This window comes from Misgurnus anguillicaudatus, chromosome 17, assembly GCF_027580225.2.
Source record: "Misgurnus anguillicaudatus chromosome 17, ASM2758022v2, whole genome shotgun sequence".
In the NCBI taxonomy this organism is placed as follows: Eukaryota; Metazoa; Chordata; class Actinopteri; order Cypriniformes; family Cobitidae; genus Misgurnus; species Misgurnus anguillicaudatus.
Window position 1 is genome coordinate 34,975,904 of NC_073353.2, and position 13,391 is coordinate 34,989,294.

At 37.8% G+C, this 13,391-nt stretch overlaps 1 protein-coding gene across 1 annotated transcript in view; it reads right to left on the minus strand.

The window, feature by feature from the left end:
- The window catches only part of cwc22 (CWC22 spliceosome associated protein homolog), a 152,952-nt gene that overhangs the window by 135,515 nt on the left and 4,046 nt on the right, over positions 1 to 13,391 (minus strand). The window lies entirely within an intron of this gene.

A 13,391-nucleotide genomic window follows, 5' to 3' on the forward strand; every position in this document is an offset into this window, starting at 1 on the left:
AGCTTCTTAATTTAAGAATTTTTTAGGTATTTTTACTGAAAACAAGACAAAAATACTAAGAATTTTTCAAGAAAACATTTTCTCAGTATTTTTGTCTTGTTTTCAGTAAAATATCTAAAAATTCTTAAATGAAGATGCTTTTTCTTGATGAGCAAAACAACCACGAGTCTAGTTTTTAGACATAAAATATCAAATTTAAGTGATTTTGTGCATAAAACAAGCAAAAAATCTGCCAATGGGGTAAGCAAATTTTTCTGAATTTTTCTTGAATTTAGTGTTTAAGAAAAATGTTCAAGAGTTTTTGCTTACCCCATTGGCAGATTTTTTTTGCTTGTTTTATGCACAAAATCTCTTAAATTTGATATTTTTGGTCTAAAAACTAGACTTATTTTCTTGGGTCGTTTTGCTCATCAAGAAAAAGCATCGTAATTTAAGAATTTTTAGATATTTTTACTGAAAACAAGACAAAAATACTAAGATTTTTTTCTTGAAAATATTTTTTTGCAGTGTGGAAAGCAGGAAGACATCAAGGCACATCTGAATCCATTGTTTGCTTTACTTTCTGACTCCTGAGATACCTTAATCATCCCACAATCCTTTGCATGTGTGCGCGTGGGAAATGTGGTGGAATTCGAAAAAATAAAATGGCAGCCAAGAAATTGGCTGGAGCACAAAATTAGTGTGAATGCGATTATATTATATTATCGGTTATATTATTTACATTTTTACACCTTTTGATTGCATTTCTAGCAAGAAATTGGTATTACAGTTTTCAAATATGGGAATAGTTATCACAAAGGCGCTTTCTGTTTATATTTCAAAGAGAATTCCATTCTATGAAGGCTGTCTGAAAGCATTTCCTGAAGCTGCCTTCATGCCGCCAAAGTCACTGGCTCATAAGGCAGCAATGCAACAAATCAGTTGCCAAAGCTTTCAGAAGCAGCCGTTGTCTTTAACATATATGGGGCTTGACGTTGTTGCAATGCTCTTGCTGCTAGTGCCTGCTTAAAAAATTCTGCATTACTTTTCAAGTAAATTTACCTTGCAAAAGTAGTGATTGGGAAAATGACTTTTACAGTCTGTAACTTTGTGGCTCTGTTGGTGAAAGGCACTTGTAAACGGTGTCACAATGTTCTGTTGAGAGAAATGCATCATTTTTGCATACGATGCAAGAAAGGGTTTCAATCAGGCATTCATGAGGTCCCAAGGTCAGCCGAGCCTGACTGAAACATACAGTGGAAACAAATACAAAGAGACATACTCGTATCTCAAAACATGCGTTCTACAGGCTGAGCATGCAAATCATGCCATCATGCATATTGCATGCAGGCCGCTGAGATGCATGATGAGTTGTCCGAGCACATGGTTCCATAAACATCCACTAGTAATAAATGCTGACAGACCCGGTGGCAATGAGACCCTCTGACGCTAAATAATGAATTGCCAGTGCCCGTCCCTGTTTATGGGGTCGGTAGCATGTTAATTCTCAGCATAAAGAGCATAATGTGTTTCAAATTCATTCAACACAAATTTGTCTCGCAGATAAAGATATTTGACTTTGCACACTGTGTAGACATTTTCCATGTATATATTTATTATCAGTTTTGCATTAGACAAACACCTTACAATTGCATGCATAATTAGTTTTTTCTTTCTGAGCTATATCTGTCCTCCTCCACGAATCGAACATTTGCTGCCACCCACTTTGGTGTGGAATCCCCCTGATGAAGCACGGCTAACAGAAACGATCTTTCAGCCCCCATCCAATCTGCATCATGTTTCTTAAATGCAACAGCACTGCACAACTTTGTCACATCTGACCGCAGGGAGATGCATTTAGCCAACTCACAAATCAAAGGCACTGCAGTTTGATCTGTTTCCAGAGCTGTGGGACAATGCACTGGGCCAGTCTTTTATTAAAGTAACAGGTGTGACATGATTGTGCTTTACAAGCGTCTGAATCTACTGTTTGCTCAGGAGAAATTTAGAGGTGAATTTTAATGAAATATGTGATTGTTAATTATTTATAATTAAAAATATGATTACAAACAGACAATTATTTTCACAGTTTGCATTGCTAATGCTTATGTTTAATGTTCAATGACTTAAATACTTTAGCTTCAAATCTGCTTAATCCCGGTCTCAGGCCATTCAGAATCCGTCAATCAACAGATTAAATTTTCAGCCTCAAGTCCTCAAAGTGCACAGAAGACGTACAGTGAGGAAAATAAGTATTTGAACACCGTGCTATTTTGCAAGTTCCCCCACTTAGAAATCATGGAGGGGTCTTAAATTGCAGTCACCCTGTCCCATGTGCAGAAAAACACTCCCAAAGCATGATGCTACCACCCTCATGGTTCAGAGTAGGGATGGTGTTCTCTGGATGGTACTCATCATTCTTCTTCCTCCAAACACGTTTAGTGGAATTATGACAAAAGTTCTATTTTGGTCTCATCTGACCACATGACTTTCTCCCATGACTCCTCTGGATCATCCAAATGATCATTGGCAAACTTAAGACGGGCCTGGACATGTGCTGGTTTAAGCAGGGGAACCTTCCGTGCCATGCATGATTTCAAACCATGACATCTTAGTGTATTACCAACAGTAACCTTGGAAACGGTGGTCCCAGCTCTTTTCAGGTCATTGACCAGCTCCTCTCGTGTAGTTCTCACCTTTCTTAGGATCATTGAGACCCCACGAGGTGAGATCTTGCATGAAGCACCAGTCCGCGGGAGATTGAAAGTCATGTTTAGCTTCTACCATTTTCTAATGATTGCTCCAACAGTGGACCTTTTTTCACCAAGCTGCTTGGCAATGTGTGGTTCAGTTTCTTTATTTTTACATTTTGAATTCAAATTTATTTTATCATTTTCAATGTTTCTAGCAAAAAATGCAAAGAATGATTTTCAAGGAAAATTTTTGCAGTGTACAATTTACCCCCAAACGTTTTAGAAAAGAATAGATCTTAACCATGACACAAAATGCCAATTTTCCATAGAAAAGTCTGAGATTTTACAGGAACATTTCTTATCCAGTTCCTCTAAATCATCTGGGCTATGCTATCCACATCAATGTTTACAGCTCTTTATCAAGAGGCAAGAAGACACCAACTGAGTAAGCACATCTGAGAACTCAAATCAATTTTACAAAAACAACCATTGAGCAACGCATTATTCTCTTTATGCTGATAAAACCTGCATTTATCACTGTATGCCATTTCCAGCATATCCACACCACCAGTTTTGCAAAGTCAGGCATCAATCCCAACTCGACACATATTTGAAAGCAATATATCCTTGTTAATCGAGTGTATACAATAAAGAATATGTATCAAAAGCAAGACAAAAGGGATTTAAATGATGAAACACAAAAAATCAGCTGGCTTTGTATACCCTGTAATCCCCCTTTAGCCCCGGGCCCCGGCAGCAGAAACTGGAAATAATGTCCCTAGACAATCCTAAGACAACAAAGAGAGAGAGAGAGAGAGCTCACATACGACTCAAACCCCATCTCGCTCAGGCTTCAAGAAATCACTGCGAAATTTAAAAGTGAAAATTCTGCATTGATTGTAAATATGCTCGCCTCGGGAGAAGTCCCATTTGTTTTGAAAACGTCCCTCAGGTTGCAGCCGAAAATCTTCTGTGCAAATCTGTGATCTAAGTGCCTTCTATCTCTGCGGTGAGCCGGGCTGCTGAGCAGTAATCTGTCATAATCTTTCTCTCACAGACAGCATTGTTCAAACGACTGTGAAATCACACAAAGGCCTTTGCAACGTAACATCAAGACTCAACGAAAACAATAAGACTCATCGCAGGAAATCCAGCTCTTCCAGGGGTTTTCTCGACCCCTCGCCACACTAACCTTTAGGTCAGAATGCATGCAAAGATTAAAGATAAATGTTTTCCATGTGTTATTACACTTAAAGGGATAGTTCACCCAAAAATGAAAATAATGTCATTAATGACTCACCCTCATGTTGTTCCAAACTCTTAAGACCTCTGTTCATCTTCGAAACACAGTTTAAGATGTTTTATATTTAGTACGAGAGCTTGTTGACCCTTCATTGAAAATCTACGTGCGGTATACTGTCAAAAAAAGGTAATATAACTTCATCAAAGTAGTCCATGTGACATCAGTGGGTCAGTTAGAATGCGTTGAAGCATCGAAAATACATTAAGGTCCAAAAATAACAAAATTGTCTTCTCTTCCACGTCTGTTGTGAAGCGGATGCACGAGCCTAATGTCACGTGACTGCAGTGACGCGTCTGACGTGTTATCTGGTGAGCCCCAGCTGGGTTTTTTTGTGCGCCCTTCGTTTACAGTCTGAGGGAGACGCACACTGTAAGTTTGAAAAAAAAAACATGTCTGAGGATGGCACGTCATCCGCGCCACTGCGGTCGCGTGACTTTGGTCTCGTGCATGCACTTCGCAACAGACGCAGAAGTGAAGACAATGCTGAATAAAGTCGTAATTTTTGTTATTTTTGGACCAACATGTTTTTTCGATGCTTCAACACATTCTTACTGACCAACTGATGTCACATGGACTACTTTGATGATGTTTCTACCACCTTTCTGAACATGGACAGCACACCACACGCAGATCCTCAATGAAGAGTCAACAAGCTCCCAGACCAAATACAAAACATCCCAAACTGCGTTCAAAAGATGAACGGAGGTCCTACGAGTTCGGAACGACATGAGGGTGAGTCATTAATGACATTATTTTTGGGTGAACTATCCCTTTAAGCTCATTATTTCAAGCACCAGGGTAGATGGATTCACAAAAACAGGTGGCAGATAATTCTACAACTGCTTGATCTTGAATGTTGACATTCTCCATGCTTATACAACAGCTGTTTCTTCTTCTATATTAGCAGCATTATTATTATTACAAAAAATCTATTCTTCAGGTAAATAAGCTCAAAATATTAAACGTTTTCTATTATAAATGTATAATTTCTTCTAATATATTATCCAACTGGATTACTTCAATGCTGAATGTATGTGCTTCACAATGTTGAGCCTCATATAAGATATTGCACAAAGATGGCATTTTAATGCTGGTCGAGTGGCACTAGTCTAAATACGCCACGGCAAGAGGGAATAAAAATTGGCTGAGTTAAAGCACAAAAGCAACAAGCAGTAAAAGTAGAAATGCGCACGGCTGAGCGAGCTAAGTCGCAGAAATGCTGGTAGCCACGCCAAGCTTAGAATCAGCCCACCATTACATTGTATTACCCATCAGGGGAGCCAGGGAAGAAGTGGCCACAGATTGCAGTGATTAAAAACAAACTCTGCCAGTGAGCGTTCAAAAAGGAGGGGCTGCACTTCACTTCACGGGAGCTGAATAATACAGCTGCTCTTCCATACGGAGAGGGGCTGGAGTCCGCTCGCCGTGTCTGCCTGCGGCCTTAGGGACGGCTCTCGAAATGCCTGAGTCGGCCAACCAAAATAACCAGCGCAGGCTTCCCACTGTCACCGCAAACCTCGGCTGCACACCTTCAGCTGAGTGGCTTCTAAACCACAGCTAAACCCAGAAAGAGAGAGGGAATATATGCAGCATGTTCAAAATAAAAATACTTTAACATTGAACAATGGCTCTTCAGTGGCTTGGGCCTAAACATAGTCTATGCAAATACAGTGTGTAAACTCGAGAGGTTCTACTTTTGTAGCCTGCCAGAGCCAAGGCCATGGGGTTCCCAGACAACACACAGTGATTAATGAATACCTTGAATTCAAGTCGAGTGATGTTAGCTATACTAATGCAACAACATATGTAAAAGGTAATGCATGCTATTTCCCTCAAAGGAAGTGTTTACATAAATTCTCTCATAATTTTCCTCACCAACTTGTGACTAGTGGTCTTATACGTGTGTTGTCACGAGACATGCAAAAATAAGTGAGGTTTGATGTCATCGATGTGCCGCCATATTTGTACTTACCGCGTTGAAACTGTACGTGTTTTAATGGATATATGGCATATCAATCTCTACATAAAGCTCAAAATATTCATTGTTTTCTATCACAAAAGAATCGTTCGTTGTTATCGATGTACCGCCATAGTTTAACTTGCCCGAAAATATCCTTTGGTTATTTTTTAGTGCAATGCTAATGGTCTAATCAGATTCAATGGATTGTGCTAAGCTATGCTAAACGTGCTAGCGCCAGACCCGTAGATTAGCTGAATGGATTCCAAAATGGTAAGAATTAAATGTTTAACTCTAGGGGAGCTGGAAAATTAACATATTTTTAAAAGTGGAATGTCCCTTTAATAGAAACATGGCGCATCAACCTCTAAATAAAGCTTAAACTATTAATCGTTTTCTCTAACAAATGTATTGTTCGCCATTATTAAATTTACTGTGCCAATATGTATGTTTTAATGGAAATGTGGCGTATCATCTCTTAATAATGCTGCGTTCACACCAAACGCGAATAGAGCGTCTGGCGCAAATAATTTCAATGTTAAATCAATGTAAAAAATGCATTTACGCACCTCTGTCTTGTGGTGCGAAGAGGCGTTTAGCGTGCCGCAGTAGATGCGAATCCGCCTCTTTTGCGCATCTAGTTCACGCGAATTGACGTGCCAATGACGCGCATTGAGCGTTGCCGTGGGAAACGCACGAGTTGAAAAATCTGAACTTTGGCGGAAAATCAGGAGCTTGCTTTAGTAGTGACGTGATTACAGGAAGTGACGGAAGTCACAGAACCCCTCCCATAACGTGAATTTCCACGTGAATTTCTCAAATGACTAGAATTTCACATGGGAATAAAGCGAGTAAACTCAAAAAGTTCAAGCGTCCAACTATGCGCGAATAGCCCTGACGAATGTATCATTTGTGGTTATGTGGGCCATATTTAAATTTACCGTGCTGATATGTATGTTTTAATAGACATGGCGTATCAAGCTCTAAATAAAGCACAAAATGTTAATTGTTTTTTCGCACAAACGTATAATTTGTTGTTATTGATGTGCTGCCAATTTTTTTTTTATTGCGCTCATATGTACGTTTTAATAGAAAGGTGGCATATCAATAAAGCTCAAAACATTAATAGTTTTTGCTCGCAAACATATTGTTTTACTTCAGAAGACATTTATTTAACAACTGGAGTCACTTTAATGACAGATGTACAGTATGTGCAAAATTATTTGTCATATAAACATACATCTGGGAGGGCATGAGGTTTAGTAAATTATGAGAGATTTTTTATATTTAGGTGAACTCTTTGCAGCTCAACTTTGGCACACCCTTTTTTCAAAACCCACTCTGCAAAGCCGGCAAACACTAATGAGCCAAATCATTCGCAGCCAGAAACCATTTCTGATTGGCTGTTGCCGCTCCCCTGACTCATTTTTGCTGTTTCAAAGCCTAGGGGTTTCCCAGAGACAGGTGTGATTTCCCAAGACTCCTATTTCGGTAATAACTGTCAGCTTCATATGCCTGGTAATCAAGAAAAAATAGCTTACTGCACCTTTAAGTACGTGCAGCGCTTTGGCCAAGCATTCACGGCCGCATTAGCATACTATATATAAATATCTTCAGCGCTCATAAGTAACAATATTAATTCAGTCTATTTCCATTTGAACACACAGCCGGTAGCAGCATAGCAATCGTGCTGTCAGAGGACAATGGGCTTTGTGGAGACACCGAATATAGAGGAGAATGGTGTGGAGGGGGGTGTTTAGCGGTATGTTAAAGCATCGTGCCAGAGGCACATAATAGCCTATAAAAAACACTTATGAGCTGAACTCTTCACATCAGAATTACACTCAATCACTGTAAAGCACTGTGCAATCTTTAAATGCTAACAGTGACTGACAGTTTAGGTTTCCACCCTAAGAGTTTTATATAGCAGATTTGCGACTTCTCAAGTGTGCAGCGCTGGATTTAGCGCCGTCAACCGATTCTGTTCTCATCTCTTGGGCACGGTGATTTCCTCACCTTTGTAAATTTACTGCATGGTCACGCACTGCGCTCTCAGATAAAATAAAAAACACTTTTTGTCTGTGATTTGTTACAGAGCTAACAGAAAGCGCAGCCAACTCCATGCTGCGTTCGGATATATCCTTGTTTCCCACCTTTAATACACTTTCCTGCTATAATTACTATTAAAAAATGTCTCTTTAAAAGAAATTCTGTTTATTGCAAAACTTAATGAAACTGAAAGCAGGTGAACTATTTTTAACTTGACAAACAAAGACTCGATTCAAGCATCTGGCACATCGACAGTCGATTTATGTCGCCAAGTCGACAAAATGTACTGACCACTAAATAATAAAAACTAAAACAGTATCTGCGTGTGATTTTTTGCTGAAAACAGAGAGTGTTTCCATGAAGGCCATTCATTAGATAGCCATAAATCAATGAGGCCTTATCTCTACTGCATACTTCTGGCATTCATCCATGCAAATTTGCACAATGCAAACAAACACGCTCACGAGTCAGGCACAGTTTGTACAAACAGAACAATGACAACAATATTCTAATGACTATCAATCTCTTTCTGCTGGTACATTACTTTAAGCACAATCGATCCCATTTACGGGAGCAGTAAATGCTGTGCCAGCTTGAGAGACTATCAAAGAAGGCTTCACACTTCCTTTTAAAGGAGACCTATCACAAGACTTTTTAAAGATGAAAATAAATCTTTGGTGTTACCAGAGTATGTATGTGAGGTTTTAGCACGAAATATCCAGTCCATCCAGAACAACATGATTATGCGATTCCATGATTCAATGCATAATCAGCCAAAGTTTTTTCAAATACGCCGCACTTTCGCCACATAAATTGCAGATTTCTGCACGCAAAATATGCGGGGCTTGCATGATTTCATAATCTCCGCATTTTCGTAGCAAAAACTCACATATATCTTAGCAGAAAGTTGAAAAATGTTGCATTTACTTTGCACAAGCGCAGCCATGTCTCCTGTTGCTATGGCAACCTTATGAGGTTACGTAATTATGTGACGTGAACATCATTGAAAAACTGCAAATCCCAACCGTGTTTTTTGCAAGTTCCAGCAGTTTTAGCAAGTTCCCGCAAATTTTGCAAGTTCCCGCAATTTCATCGCATAAAATTGCATAAATATCCCGCATATTCCATCGCATTAAAAAAAAAAGGTGCCGCAAGATCAAGGATTTTTGCCCGCAACAATCACAAAAAACGGCACATTTTTCTGGAAGGACTGATATAGATAATTTATTATAGCATTTTAAAATGTGCCGTTTTTGGGTGTGTCCTTTTAAATGCAAATGAGCGGATGAAATGCAAACACTGATCACCATAACGGTGGTTTGTTGAAATTGAAACTTAATTGTGCTGTCAATTATTTTCTCTCTCTCTCTCTCTTTTTCTGCACTAAATGGCAGCGCCGTGGCCGGACAGTGCAGATTAAGGGGTAGTATTATTATAATAAGATCCCCTTATGACATCACAAGGGGAGCCAGACCCCAATGACCTATTTTTCACATGCTTGCAGAGAATGGTTTACCAAAACGAAGTTACTGGGTTGTTATTTTTCATATTTTCTAGGTTGATAGATACACAGGGGACCCAATTATAGCACTTAACCTCCTAAGACCTGGTGTGTCCACATACCTTGTGAACATCACAAATCTAAAATGCAAGCTAAACTAGCTCGGGTCTTAGGAGGTTAAAGGATTAGTCAATTTTCTTTAAAAAAATCCAGATAATTTACTCACCACCATGTCATCCAAAATGTTGATGTCTTTCTTTGTTCAGTTGAGAAGAAATTATGTTTTTTATGGAAAACATTTCAGGATTTTAATGGACTTTAATGGACCCTAACACATAACAGATTTAATGCAGTTTAAACTTGCATTTTCAACAGAGTTTCAAAAGACTCTAAACGATCCCAAACGAGGCATAAGGGTCTTATCTAGCGAAAAAAATTTCACTTTTAAACCACAATTTCTTGTCTATCTCCGGTCCTGTGACGCGCTACCTCATGTAATTGTGTAATGACGTCTATAGGTCACGTGTTACATATATGAAACGCACATTTGCGGACCATTTTAAACAATAAACTGACACACAGACATTAATTAGTATCATTCCTCTTTCTCCACACTTGTAAACACTGGGGAGTAGTTTCGCACACGTCATCCGTGACCTCTTGACGTAATGATGTATTGCGTGAGGTCACGCTGGCGCATCACAGGACCAGAGGAATATGAGAAGTTGTGCTTTAAAAGTGCATATTTTTTATTTTTCTTGTAAAAAATGACAATCGTTTTGCTAGATAAGACCCTTATGCCTCATTTGGGATCGTTTAGAGTCCTTTGATACTGCAATTTTAAACTGCATTAAAACTGTTAAGTGTTGGGGTCCATTAAAGTCCATTAAAATGAGAAAAATCCTCGAATGTTTTCCTCAAAAAACATAATTTCTTCTCGACTGAACAAAGAAAGGCATCAACATTTTGGATGACATGGTGGTGAGTAAATTATCAGGATTTTTTTTAAGAAAATGGACTAATCCTTTAAACATGGAAAAGTCTGATTTTCATGATAGTTCCCTTTAAAGGGACAGTCCATCCCAAAATAAAAATTCACGTCCCTCTGCACCCATGTGCTATTCTTTCTTATTGTTCTGTAGCTTATAGAGAAGAGGGAGCAATGCCAAGACTGCGGGTTTTTCCGATAGGGGAACTAAGTACTGATAAAAAAAGCATGCAAAGTTTGAATAAAAGCATCTGCCAAAATCATAAATATGAATGGAACATAAATCTAGCAGAATAGAATGACATTTTCTCCACACACACTGAAAGTACAGTAGATGGAGATCAGGAACACCTGTGGTCTATCTTCACTTTCATTATGTGAAAAACAGGAACTTGAAAATTTATTTTTGAGAAGTTTGTGCCCATTAGAGCTACAACTAGGCCAAGTAACTTTCTTGCTGATGCAACCTGATCTGTCTGGTCCTGTTTCGTAAATCATGTACTTTACATGCTATTTAAAAACACAGTATGCTGAATAATGTGCAGTAAACACAGTATGTATCAGCAAGCTATTCTGTAGCGTTCAGGCTCAGAGCCAATGTTTCAATAAACTCAGTATTGTGTTACACCCCTGACATCAGACAAGTGTTTGTTAGTTCACGAGCTTCTATTCTGTCAAAAGCCTCACCGACCGATGATTTACACTTGAGAAAATCTTCAGGACCGCAGACCAACACACCATGGCATCTACGCTGTTGTTTGTATAGGAGCCACCCATTATTAACAGAGTAACCTGTGAGGTCATGAAACGCACAAAAGATTGTACACAGCTGCTATATCTGCTTAGCAGGCAGTTGGAAAGAAACACTGCAAGAAAATGCTATTTAAACCATTTTAACTGAGTTAGCTAATAGAAGCTGTCCTCTGATACAAGTAAATATGCAAAAATACACACAAAAAATCTCATTTGATCATCCACTGACTATCTGGTAACCCAGAATTTAAAATGTAAAATTTGGCTTTTTAGTTTACCCAGAAAGAAAACGTGAACATTTACTTAACCATGTGACTTTTGCCCTTTCCTGAAACACAAAGAGAGCTGTTGTTAACACTAAGGCTGTTTTTTATTTAATGAAAGTGAACATTGACCACAGATGTCAAGCAAGATATTAAATTCAGCTAAATGCTTCAATTAACTCATTCCTCGCCAGCCATTTTTTAAAAAGTTGCCACGATTTTCACAAAAGTTTCACAAAATCCCTTCCAGGAACATTATCTTCTAAAAATATATAAACATACAAATATATAAAATGAAAGAACAGACCCTCTGCTTTCAAACAAACAATAAACAAACAAACAAACAAAACGGGAAAAACGTTGCATCCTATCTTTATTTTTTTCTCTGCTTATAAACTCTTAAAGGAACAGTATGTAAGATTGTGGCCAAAACTGGTACTGCAATCACAAAACTTGTGGCTAAAACTGGTACTGCAATCTCACAACTGGTGGCCAATACACAACATGACAACATAAACATCAGTTGAGGGCTGCAACTCCACTTTTTAAATGACAATATCCTGGCCAGACCACTGTTGTCAGTGATATAAGTATTTGAAATGAAAATTATTTCTTAATGTCTAGTGACAGATCAGGGCCATTTTATGATTCATTGATATACATTTCTTACATACTGTTCCTTTAAATATGGGTATTTTTCTTTAAAAATACATATTTTTAGCAAAAATAGTTTTAGCATTTTTGTGAAGGAATTTTGTTAGAGATCAGATTCAGAATGACTATCAAAACATACACAGAGTTTAAAATTAGTAAAAATAAATAATGTTTTGGCTTCAGTTTTTCCATAAACTGGATAATTACGGTATTGCAGATTAACATAAAAATTAATCAGGAACACGTTTTTTATGCAAATGTTTTCTTTTAATTGACGAGATAACGCATTAATGGCGGGGAGAGTTAAATTCACATTCAATTTATAGCGCTTTTTTACAATGTTGAATTTTCACTAAATAATGACTTTCAATGTATTGATTAAATATAAAATTTCATTTTGTTCCTTACACAAAGCTATCATATGGCTTTAGAAGAATTGTTTGGACTACACTATAGTGTTTTATTATTTTTACAACTTGACAGCATGTTATCCCTATCAACTTTTTGGGGTATTTAAAGGTATAGTTCACCTATTATTATTATTATTATTATTTTTACTATTAGTTATTGCCCATTAAGATGTCCATCAGAACATCCATATTATAGACTAGAAGAAGTTCATTACAAGTGCATTAAATACTATGTCAATTATACAGCACATACTACATAGAGAATCAGTACAGCCATCATTATATGACAATGTACAGACCTATGACAACAGAAAAGACATGCAGTGTACAGTATTTTTTTCCTACTATGGAAGTGAATGGAGCTTATCATCAGTTTGGTTACAAACATTCCTCAAAATATCTTCCTTCGTGTTCATCAAAACAAAGAAATTTTTACCGATTTGTAACAACATAAGAGTAAGAAAATGATGAGAGAATTTTCATTTTGGGTGAACTATCCCTTTAAAGAAATCAGCGTGTACACACTTTCGACACCCAGTCTCACGGAGTTGTGTATAAATAGCACGAAGTGTAAAAATCATGCAATACATACGCCAAATTCCACTTTGGCGTGCATATGATACGCCAGTTCTTCCCATTCACTTAAACGGTGCATCTTTTTTTGTCGTTTTATTTATTGGTTTCTAAATTTTTTTGCTTTTTTTTACCATTTTCGCTTGGGTTTAGGATTAGAACAACTTTTTGTTATATAAAAATGACATCCTAACCCAAACCCCAACTCCAAGCGACCATGGCTTAAATATGGACAAAAACATGGAGAAACCTGTATATTAAATAACCT